We start from the raw sequence: 13,483 nt of genomic DNA, 5'->3' as shown, positions 1-13,483 counted from the left end.
GTGCAGTGTGACTTCAGTCCAACTCAGTGATCATCTATTTAAATGATCAATCAACCCAAAATATCTAATGCATGTAGATAATTTGATTTCCCCCGTTGTGGTGGAGATTCCAAGGTAGTTTAACATCAGTCGTAGACTAGTCTTAAGTGTACCAATGTTGCATGCAATCAAATGATAAAGCTTGGGAATTACATAATTATTTTGGAGGAATTTCCTAAATAATAGGGGCCTAATTCCTCAATATTTGTGCAAGGAAATAGGGGCTCAATCTGAGGAATAAATTGAGTAAGTTTGGTTCATAGTTTCTCAATGAGTAGAGAGATAGGTTATTCACTTGCAGGTTGAGCTCAGATTGAGCTACCAATTGTAATACATATCTATTCATCAGATTAATGCAAGCAGGCAAAGGGGTTTTAAGAAAATTTCTTTCCTCTGGAAATTTACATGTGTGTTATTTCTCATTACATGTTTGTGATTGATGTTCTAAATTGTGAATTGAATTCTACCGAGCAGTAGAGTAGGATTGTGTCTTGTGATTTAGATTATAATTTCATAAGCAGTGAAATTCCTACACTAGAAAAGGCTTTGATGATGAGTATTATAGTCATTTCAGGTCTCGCAAAATAAATTCAGGAAATTCACAAAGAATTTCAGTTAATTCAGCACCAGATCCAGTAATAGAATGCTTTCCTAGAACGTATCAAGAAGCATATCACATGTTTGCCTCATACTGAGTTGTAAGGTGCCAGCGCCAAAGATCCAAACATTAGTTGAATCTTCAGATGATTAGCTTGGTCACTAGATGAGTATGGATATTTTGTTATTTTAGTTTAGTTTTGTGTAGACGAGTAGAAAATAATTTTGGTACATAAGGTGTAGGTTTCTGGTTCATAGTGATTATAAAGAAAGTCAATTTTATCTTGCTCTGTTGGACAATCTCAAACTATTCATATTTTGGATGGCCTATACTGCTACCAGATGGTCAACATACTTGGTTTCCCTCTAGGAAATTTGAGACCATTTGACAGTGGACACTGATCTTGTAACACTTGCTTATTTCTAAAAGTAATACAAAAGTCCTGCCAAGCTTATATATATATATATACTCTTATTTTATTATTTTAACTATTAATTTATTATTTTCCTTAGCAGGCCCATTTTGGACCTCAAAATTCCCCTAATGGTATGTTCATTAAATAAAATATGAAAAAATATAAAACCAATGAAAAACATATATAATCACAATATTTAGTGATGGACAACTATAAATTATGAATCATAATAATCTCTTTCCTTAATTCAAATCAATTTTGTAATAGATGAACATGTCATTTAGCCTTGAGCGCTATATCAAGAAGACATGAGTTAGATGTGTAATCTCTCCCCTAAAGTTGGGTACATCACAATTTCGACTCTCATGATCCCCTCAGGGTTAGGATGCATAATAGAGGTTTGAAATTTACCCCATTTACCATCTGTGTATCATGGATAAGTATTGGATGGTTTTTATTAGGTGTTTTCCTTGGAGAAAAAAATATCACCATGTCATTTTGCAAAGATCTTCCCATAATACCATGGCCTTGTTACCATGCAAAGACTTACAAATAAAGATAATGCAAATACTTACAAAGCAAATGATTGGACTTTCCAGTTATGATAATGCATCATAAATGTTTTAACAAAGCTAGTTTTACATTAAGTTTATTTACAAAATATTTTTTGCAAGATTTTATTTACTTGATGTGTATTTAATTACAAGAAATCAATGAGTTAAAGTGGGGAACTTTTTATTCTTCTCAAGAAGGAATTCCAAAAATGCATTAAATGCATTAAATGAACTTGTAATGCACATTTATGCACAAATCAACCAAAGCATGTACGTTTTTCTAAGAATTGATGATGTAAATTTATTATATTCCTAAACATCACCCTTCAAAAATATAGAATTAGTTTCTTCACAAGTGCACCCAAGTGGTGGAGATTATTCATAATGTGGCTAAAATGATTTCATCAAGTACCTATAATCCACTTAGCCACACCTTTTCTATTCTAGGAATGTTCTTCCAATTGAGGAAAATAGGTGTTGAGGAGTCTTAGTAAGAATTTCATTTAGGACTTCCTAGATTTAGCAATGATGGATGTATTGGTGTATAGGTAATTTAAATTCATGTTTACAATAATGTTTGTTTGATTTTTCCATTGGTCTTGGTGTATGAAAACGATGAGGAGATGTGATAAATCAACAAAAATATCAAAAGGAGGACAACTTGCATAATATGAATATGATGGAAGCCCATTCATGCTGGCTTGATAGATTTCTTAATATTATCTAATTTGTGATTGCATAATGTTTACAAATATCACTTGATGTGTTAGATTTGATCATGATTTGGTGGAATCGTGGAGATGGAAACCATTTCTCTAGTGAGACCATTAGTTAGAAGGGTTTCACCTATTCAACTATTGTATTACACAAAAAAGCTTTATGAACCAAAAACTGGCCTAAATGTTTGAATGGACAAAAAAATGATCTAAATGTTGAAATCAACTTGTATAATAAATATTATTTTGTTAATTAGATAAAAGATGCATAACATAAAACTATTTCAAAACATATCCAAACACAATCAATAAATAACAATTATAAATTGTAAAACGTAATTACCTCTTTCCATAATTCTATTCAAATTGTTATGGATTAATAATTCCTTTCTCATAAACATTGGTTTTGTTGCCAAAAACATAATTTTATTTCCATTAATCCCCTAAGAAAATGCAATTGGATAACTTGTTTGAAATTCTATGAAAGAATCATTTATAAACCTTGCCACATTTCCCAAATCCCATGGTCTTCTATCAATATATCTAGATTGTCCTTTATTTTATTGGTTTATTTCATTTGATTATAATTTTCACAAACTCTATATTTATACATTCCCCATAAATAGTGGGAAACCATATGCAATCTAAATATTTTGATGTTGGGTCAATATTATCTATCAATTCAATTGTGTTCTTGTATGGAACATTTACACCATTTAGAGAAAAGAACCGCAACCCATGTAAACTAAATGGAGCAATTTAAGATGTTTTCCCATTAATACAAAAATCAAAATCCAACTTAGGAATGGGTTTGGTTCATAGGATTTCACATAATGCAGGTATCTCATTGGTACTTCCTTTTATCCATCAATATCATTGTCATAAGAGAATGTCCCTTCTTCGATCATAAATAAATCCATATGTTTTTTTATTTTATCTCTTATAATATCACCACTCTAAGTGATCTCAACCTCTTACTTGATAGTTCCCTCTCCCTCTTTTTCCAAAATTACAATTTCTATCTAAATAAATATTTGATAAATATCTATTTAGTTGTTCCTTCCTATGCATAAAAACAAATTAATGAAAATTAAACATTATATGGTTAGCATATAAAACATGTGAAAAAACATAACAATGAAAAATATTTTAATTGAAAACATTAGCATATGATGCCTACCTCCTTGTTTGCTAGCCCAGTCTTATGTTAGTGTAGTAAAATTATTATTAAGCATTGTACTTTCCTTTTAGGTTTGCTTTGGTAGGGATAGTTTTTAGATCTTCCTCATTTTGTATATTTTCCTATTATTTTCAATCAATATATTTCTTATGTCTTATCCATTGAAAAATAAGGGATAGTGTAAGAGATTATTAAATTATTAAGGGGATCATTTAAGGTCCTTGGAAATTCATCCTATTTTGGTCATTTTACGATGAGGTTATCATAACAAACACAAAAATATTATATTCACATTAACGACAATCCCTATGAGAGAAATACAAGCTCTAGAAATGACATCTAGGGTTAAGTATTAGTGGTCATAAAGGGGCATGAATCAAAGATCAACTCATTAGAGGAAATTTAAGGTTAAAAATGGGTCTCAAAAAATATTGTACTAACAAAATTAACTTTAAGAGAACCAATAGGATTCAAGATGATGATGTCATCGACATGGATAAATATTTTGGAGGGAAAAGAAGAAAACTACTTTTTTTAATTGTATTTTTAGTTTATCTTCGTATAGGCTTACTCAGATTTCAAGTGTAAACATCCATTGGATTTAGAATTAAATTCCACATCCAACTAGTGCCCACTTTGCATACTAATGAGTAAACCCACAAAAAAATAAATGAAAATATATTAAAAATTGAGTTCAACACATTTTTTTAAAGCATTTTCATTTTTTTCAATGTGAGTCTACTCATAAGTATGTAGAGTGGGAACTCGTTGGATGTGGAATTTAATTATGCATCCAATGGGTGTTTACACTTGAAATTTGAGTAAGTCTATAAGAAAATAAAAAAACAAAAACAAAAAACAAAAAAACAAAAACAAAAAAGAAAACAATAATAATAATAAAATAAATAAATAAATTTTTTTCTTTAAAAATTCATAAATATTGTTTTCCTTAGGAGACCCATTTTAGACCTCAAAATTTCCCTGATGACTTAAAATTCACACACACCAATGCTGAATCAAGAATCAAATACCTTTAACAATTATTATATCTTCTATTATAGCTCAAATCAAATCATGAGTCCATCTTAAAATATAATGGTACTAAAATAATGATATGAATTTGAATATTCAAGAAATGTATATAAGTTAATATAAATAATAAAAATAAAAAGAATTGCTTATAATATTTTATTCTTGGAATGGAAAAATTAACATATTGTTTTAGTCACTTCATGATAAGGATTATCATAACAAATATAATGATTTTATATTCACATCAATGGATAATCCCTAGGAGAGAAAGATTAACTCTAGGAATGCCATCTAGGGTGAAGTTCTAGTGTTTATCAAGGGGCATGAATCAAGGATTAAATATTTTGTCTTTGCAAAAATCAATATTGAATCAAGAAAGAAGTATCCTTGATAATTATTGTGTGTTCTACCATATTTCAAATTACTCCTGCAATGTCCACTAAATATGCCAAATCATGAATCCATGTATATTTATTAAATTAAATAGTGAAAAAAATGATATTTTTTTTAATATCTTAATTTTAGAATGGGAAAAAATTAACACCTTAATTTGCTCACTTCAAGGATTATCATAACAAACAAGACTACACTATATTTGCATCAATTAACGAACTTTACAAGAGAATGACAAGCTTTGGGCTCATGACTTCGAGGGTTAAGTGCTAGTGGCTATCAATGGGGATGAATAAAGTCTCAAATACTTTATAGTTACACACATCAATGTTAATAAGTAACCAATGGCCTATCATCGTTAAAATCACTCCTATAATTATTGGGACAATTAATTGTTCTAAAAGATCAACTAACTATTACACATTAAACTATCAACTCGAGGATTTGTTTGTTTATTTCAAGGTTGTCTACAAAGTATATGGAAGAGATGGATCTAGAACTAATGCTAACTAATTCTTTAACATAAAGTGAATTAACTAAAATAGGAAGAACTAATTCTTAACTTAAGACATGCATTCAAAAAATCTATGTTAGGTCCCTATAATACTAGTGATTCCCCCATTACTATTGTCATTGTAGCCCTTATTGTTATTATTTTTCCCCTATTGTCCCCATATTATTATTAGTGTGCCCCATAGACACCCACTATTGTTATTGTTGTGCCCTTATGTTATTACTGTTATGTCGGCTTGATTATATTGTGACCCCTTAGACTCCTATATATAAAAGGGAGGTTTAGTCCTTTGTATCATCCAAGAAGTGTTAATTTGTATAATGTAAAGGAGGTTTCCCCCTTGAAGAGGCTGAATTCTAAGGCGTTGATCTATCTTTTCTATCTTTTTGTGAGCTGGTTTCATAACATTTGGTATCATAGCTTTGGATTCTAGGGTTTCGCTGCTCCAAACAGGTCATCATGGATTTTTCGCTATAACTTGTTTCTGCGATGTTTCAGAAGCTAAAAAAAAACCATTTAAGTAGAAATCGTGTAAACCTCGGGTCCAAATTTCAAATCTTGTCTCGCTATATTTTCAGAGATATGATCTGAGGAAGTTAAGGTTTTTGCAAGCTCCAGAATTTCAACTAAAACAGGCCATCATGGAATTTTCACTATAACACTTTCGCTACAAAGTTTCAGAAGCTAAAACAAAAACCCATTTGAGAAGAAATCGATCTGAAACTCGGCTCCGAATTTTAGATCCTGTCTCACTATAGTGTCAGATATGTTGCCTGAGGAAGTTAGGGTTTGTGCAAACCCCCGAATTACATTCCAAACAGGTGACCTCAGGAAAATTGTCATAACTTTCGCTCTGAGCATCAGATTGAATTTTTGTAATAAGTTACAGAAAGAGGATGAACTATAGCTATTTGGGTATCAGTTTCATAACCTAAGGTTGAAAAAATGACCTGCAGCACGTTGTACAATTTGGCTCTACTGAACTAGTTTATACTCAAGTCATTGTCGGTTATTTCGCATAACCCTTCATTGGAGAATCCAATCTTGATCAGACTTGCGGGGTTAGAAATAATACTCATAGGGTTACTACAGGAAGAGATTTCAAATCTTGGAGATCCAAAATTACAGACATATGTCAGATTCAATATTGATCTCCTAAAAAGTGAAAAAGTTATGTAGTTTTTTTAAATTTTTGCATAAGCTTGGTTTGAAAAATTAGTTTGAAGGAATTCAAAGGGCATAATGAAGCATTATTATCGGTAATTGATGCCCCAAAGAAAGAAAATGGAAACACCTAGTAAGAAACCTGAAATCTCTAGCATGACTCGTGAAGAAGAGGGAGAAATGCAACATGATATATCAAAATTACAAGACCAAGTACAATGAATTTCACTCTCACAAAAGATAACTGAAGCCAAGCTGAATGGCGTGGAAGCTAATATGAATGGTGTGCAAGTTAATATGGATGGCATGGAATCTAATATGGATGGCATGGAAGCTAAGATGAATGGCATGGACGCTAAGATAGACGCTAAGATGAATGGCATGGATGCTAAGATGGACGCTAACATGGAAGAATTGAAGTTAAATTTGAATAAGTTGCTACAAGAAATGGTTAATAATGGTGAAATGGTAGTAAAGGAAACTCATGATGAGAACAAAAGAAATGTTAATCATGATTTCACTAGTATTGGTGCACAAGAAGGATGGATCATGGCATATGTGTCTGGATTATAGGGAGCTCAACAAACTCACTATTAAGGATAAATTTCCCATTCTTGTCATTGATGAATTATTGGATAAATTGCATGGATCAAATTACTTCACCAAGTTGGATCTTCGTTTAGGATATCATCAAATCAGAATGGAGACTGAAGACATTTTGAAAACATCATTTAGAACTCATGAGGGCCATTATGAATTTTGGTCATGCCTTTTGGCCTTACCAATGCACCTTCTACATTTCAAGGTTTGATGAATTCCATTTTCAAACCCTTCCTTAGAAAATTTGTGTTAGTATTTTTTGATGATATATTAATCTACAGCAAGTCTTGGAAGGATCATGTTGAACATGTTGACAGGGTGCTCAAACTATTAGAGGAGAAACAGTCATATGCAAAAAGCTCCAAATGTTTCTTTGGAGTACAAGAGGTGGAATATTTGGGCCATATTGTATCTCATGAAGGTGTTAAGGTAGACCCTAGCAAAATTAAAGCCATTAAGGAATGGAAAATCCCCACATCCATAAAGCATCTACGAGGATTTCTAGGGTTGACAGGGTATTATCGCAAGTTTATTAAGAATTATGGGAGAATAACAACACCTCTAACAACATTATTGAAGAAAGATGCATTTTCATGGACTCCAGAAGCAACAAAGGCCTTTGAACTATAGAAATTCCTACAAATTTATACAAATATTGCTATGAGACCTATTGTAGAAAATTTGACTGTAGATTAACCTAATAATGCAATATAACCAAAGCAAAATACTATAATCTACCTCTACTATCAATTTACATTGCAGAAGCTTAAATATCGAGCTAAATCAAAGTTGAACAATATAACCAGAAGAAGAATGAATCAATCACACAACACACATGAAAATACTATGGGGAAAGCCTCAGCTAAAAACCACACTATCTGTATTATCATACAAGGTGGAAATACATTAGAATTATACAAATCCTTAGCTCTCACAGCTAGCCAGCTCTTAGTACAATCCTCCTGGATGCTCACAGGTAATCTAGGATTCTCACAAGCCTTCCTCTTTGCCATCCAAGCTCCTATTTCCTTGCATATTTCCTTTGGGATGATCTCCTTCACCCAGTGGAACACTGCTCTAACGCACTGTCAGAACTATGCAATCCTCAAGGAACCTTACCTTGACTACATGCATGAGTTTCCTTTATAGGAAAACACATGCAATTGATAGTACACTATCCTTGACATTTAGCTCAACTGGGTTTTTCTCAGAATAGACATGCATGAGTTTTTGATGAGGGAATCTTCAGTTATCTGGAGTACACTAGTTGAGTGCATGCATGCATCAACTGACTGATAACTCACAATTAGTTCCTCAAACAGTTTGGAACTAATTCAACTGGACTTAACTCAGTAAACTGAGTTAACTAATTAAAACTCAAATATAACTCAATCTTATCTCCTTAATTAAGGCATTTAAGGGATAACTGTTGCATGATTGTAGAAAGACTTCTAACTTGAATTTCTCCAACTAATTAATTCATAATGAAATAATTAATTATTTCCAAGAAGCTGGTAAGACTAAATTCGATTTTAATTCACAATTTTAATTCAAGGACAAATTAAAATTGGAATATTCTAGATTCTATTTTTATCATTTCTTGATGATATTTTCAACACGAACATCTTAAGAGGCAATGTGCCAAGCACCGGTCTTAGCTAAGCCAAACTTCACAAAACCCTTTATTATGGAATGTGATGCTTCAGGAAATGGAATTGGTGTTGTTTTAATGCAAGATGAAAGACCCATTGTTTTCGAAAGTCATCCAATCAAAGAAAAGTATTTACACAAAGCTATTTATGAGAAGGAAATGTTCGAAATACTACATGCACTTAAGAAATGGTGACCCTAACTAATGGGAAGACACTTGAAGGTAAAAACAGATCATGATAGCCTTAAATACTTTTTAGAACAAAGATTATCCTCTGAAGAGCAACAAAAATGGGTCACAAAGATGTTGAGTTATGACTCTGAAATCATATACAAAAAAGGGAAGCAAAACGTTGTGGCAGATGCACTCTCAAGAAAGGATGAGGATGTGTAAGCATTGCAGTGTGCCATTTCTATTATCCAACCAGATTGGATAAATGAAGCAAGGGATGAATGGAAGAATGACGAAGAAGTCTAAGCACTCATTCAAAAGTTACAACAAGATCCCTGTACATCTGATACATTTAGCTGGAAAAATGATTCGTTATGGTGCAAAGATCGCTTGTACCTATGTAAGAATTCCAAACTCAAACAAAAGATTCTTATGGAATTTCACACTTCCCCCTTAGGAGGGCACTCAGGATTTTTAAAAACTTACCACAGGATTAAAAAGGAATTTTTTTGGGATGGCCTTAAATCAAATATTCAAAAGTTTGTGGCGGAATGTTTGGTTTGCCAACAAAATAAAGTTGAAACAATTAAGACCACAGGTCTATTACAACCTTTATCCATTCCAAACCAATGTTAGGAGGAGGTTTCAATGGATTTTATCACAGGTTTACGCAATTCCGAAGGAAAGAGCGTCATCATGGTGGTAGTTGATAGACTTATCGAGTATGCACACTTTTTTGCATTATCGCACCCATTTAAAGCCAGTACAATTTCTACTGCATTTATGGAAACAATTCAAAAGCTACAAGGAAACCCAAATATTATTGTAAGCGATAGAGATCCCATTTTCACTGGAAATTTTTGGATAGAACTATTTTCTTGTCTCGGTACTCAGTTAGCTCATAGCTCGTCTTATCATCCTCAATCTGATGGGAAAACTTATATAGTAAACAAATGTTTAGAAGGATATCTTCATTGCTTTGTATATGATAAACAAACACAATAAGTCAAATGGTTGCCTTTGGTTGAATGGTGGTATAACACTTCCTTCCATACTGCAATGAAAATGACCCCATTTATGGCACTTTATGGATATCATCCACCATTTATCACATCATATTTAAGAGAAAATTATAAGGTTCAAGCAGTGTAACATCACATTGAGCATCAGCAACAAGTTCTCCAACTCTTAAAGGATTACCTCATGTTGGCACAGAATAGAATGAAACAACAAGCATATCAACATCGCAGCGAAAGAAGTTTTGATGTAGGTGACTGGGTATTCCTACGGCTACAACCATATAAACAAATTTCCCTCAAGCAAGCTAAGAAGGATAATAAATTATCACCAAAGTATTATGGTCCGTACAAGGTGTTACAAAAGATTAGTACTATGGCATACAAATTGGAGCTTCCTGCAGCTTCTTGAGTGCACCCATTTTTCCAGGTTTCATGTTTAAAGAAGGTTATAGGTGACAAGCTCCTAGTTCAAACAATATTGCCAAAACTTGACGAGGATGGAAAAATTATATTGGAACCGGAAGCAGTCATAGAAACAAGAACTCGACAACCATGAAATCGATCAATTTTGGAGTATCTCATCAAGTGGAAGAACTTATCCACTGAAGATTCCACATGGGAGGATGAGAATTTTATACAGAATCATCCAGAACTACTCAAGCATTGAGGACAACGTTTTTCGGAAGGAGAGGGGCATGTTAGGTCCCTATAATACTAGTAATTCCCCCATTACTATTGTCATTGTAGCCCTTATTGTTATTATTGTGCCCCTATTGTCCCCATATTATTATTAGTGTGCCCCATAGAAATCCACTACTGTTATTGTTGTGCCCTTATGTTATTACTATTATGTCGGCTTGACTATATTGCGACCCCTTAGACTCCTATATATAGAAGGGAGGTTTAGTCATTTGTATCATCTAATAATTGTTCATTTGTGTAATGTAAAGGAGGTTACCCCCTCGAAGAGGCTGAATTCTAAGGCGTTGATCTATCTTTTCTATATTTTTGTGAGTTGGTTTCATAACAATCTATCTTTAAGGAAAATTGTATTCTCTAAAAACCACTCAAAAGATTTGAATTATGGTCGCTATTAAAAAATAAACAACAGTAGAATCTATAGAATGATAAGTTGCTACTTAAGAAACAATAATTGCATGATTAAAAAAATAGCACTAGCAAACCATACTCAAGAAATAAAGAAGAAGGAATAGCGAATAGAAAAGAAACACTAATATTAAAACAATGATAATTAAAAAGATAACCTCTAAGAAACAACAGTGAAGTAACAACAATTACAAATCAACTTTTAAGGAAATAACATCCACAAATTAGGAATTATCAGCAATATTATGACTATCAATATTATCTTTACTCAAAGGAAAGACATGATTTACAACTAATCTAGCAAATACATAAAGGACATGACTAATGAAGGAAGATAAATAACAAATGTGAAATTAATTATATGAGTGAAGACAACGCCTCATCCAAGAGTGGGCTCAAACTACCAGAGTCAGACTCCCTTGTAGAAAAGATCATATCAGTACATTAATTCATAACAACGAAGACTTTTTATCAAAAAATTTGCATTATACCGTGAAAACGATTACAGTTAGTATCTTTCAACAAAATTATCTAATAGATGAAAAGTTACAAAAATCTCTTCTTCGGGACAAAAGTCACTTATTTTTATACTACATTCAAGGGAGATAAAATAGTAAATTCTTTTAACAAAGAGCAATCCTAAGAATATAAAGATTCTCAGGATGCTCATTTTTAGTTACAAATAAACTTTAATATCTCCTAGTCAACAAAACCAAAGGCTTTGTCCCTCAAATATCTATTAAATAAGAGTCATCTTCACTTGATCTTCCACGGTTAGTTGGAAACAACATCATATTAGGCGTATTTCACCACGACCATTCTAGAAATAGCATCAAGTATCGGCTTCCCTTGATTGATTGCAAAATCCTTATTAATAACGAAGATTCAACCATGAATTATTAGTGCTTTTATAATCAAAATAACATGTCTAGAAGAAAAAAATAATAAAATTGGATTAATTCCTATATTATGCCAATCAACATATCATAAATATGAGAAAAAGACAAGAAAACAACTTTGAAACTAAAGAATAGGATAAGGAAATCATGACAATTGTGAGGCCCAACATCACCCCCAACTGACATTTTTGCATGTCCTCATGCAAATAAATAATTAACATGCAGGGTAGTTAAGGAGTAGTCTCCATAGGTTTCTTCTCCTCTGAGTCTGAATCCACTTCTATTTTTAATTCCCTAAGAAACCACATACTTCCCTGCCTCTAAAAATTTATAATCAAGCTTATAGTAAGGTTGAGAAAATCAAATCATAGGGCACTTGTATTGTATCACATCCATTTGATTCCATCCTCTAGTACAATATTAATGTAATTATGTACTCTTGAGATAGCTTTCTGAAAATTATATAGGCCAAAAGGCTCCCTATTTTTAACTTCTCTAGTTCACACCTGCCATCTTAATTTGGCTCCTCTGACAACATCATCGTTTCTCCCGATGTAATATAATGCACTGACATGCCTCTTCCAAATAACATTGTTAAATCCTTGCGATGTGTTTAGCATTATAAATTGCACCGTCATAATATAAAATTATTTTAAAAAATCAATTTTCCCTGATAGTGTCAAACATTTAAACGCCCAGTGAGTTTAATGGGATAAACCTACCAGTGCATTTATTAAGATAAAGACACCAGTTACTGAGGCTCTTTTTGGTTGAAAATTATTTGATTTATTTGTAAAATATATTTAATTGCTTTGTATTGAATGCTACAGGTTGTATATTGATGAAAAATGTCCCAGAAGGTGTCAAGTAACAAAATACTAAAAGACACAATGATAACACATAAAAAAAGGCAGAGAACGCAAGTTCTTTGTAAATTCTTTACAAAATCAATATGTTTGAATTATATATAAGTTTAACTAATATATGTTGGTTGGTGTATGCCATGCAAAGCCACAAAATGAATAAATTTGATAAGATTATTTCTAATCTAAGTGCAGAAGAGCATAAAATACTAATAGTAAAATTGCAGAAGGATGAATCACGTGATTGGAAAAATACTATTCAATATGAGTCTTTTTTTTCATTAATAATATTATATAAAATGTTTCAAAAAATATATTAATTCATATATGTTTAATGTTCTACAGGGAGAAACAACGAAGGAAAATACCAATGTTGTTCGAAGAAAAGAAAAATTATAGAACATGTAAATGACGATGAATTGGTCCTTAGCTCATTTGGAGTAGTGTTAGAGGTTAATGAAAAGGGGGATTTTTTTACAAAACTATGAGGGGTCTAATGGCATGAACATATAGATGTACTTTCCACTTACAATACAATAATAAATCCAATTATTCTAAGAACCAAATT

Source organism: Pinus tabuliformis, chromosome 2_2 (genome assembly GCF_031772625.1).
Source record: "Pinus tabuliformis cultivar Carrire ecotype Pingquan chromosome 2_2, CPIR1, whole genome shotgun sequence".
NCBI lineage: Eukaryota > Viridiplantae > Streptophyta > Pinopsida > Pinales > Pinaceae > Pinus > Pinus tabuliformis.
This window is presented reverse-complemented; position numbering follows the sequence as displayed.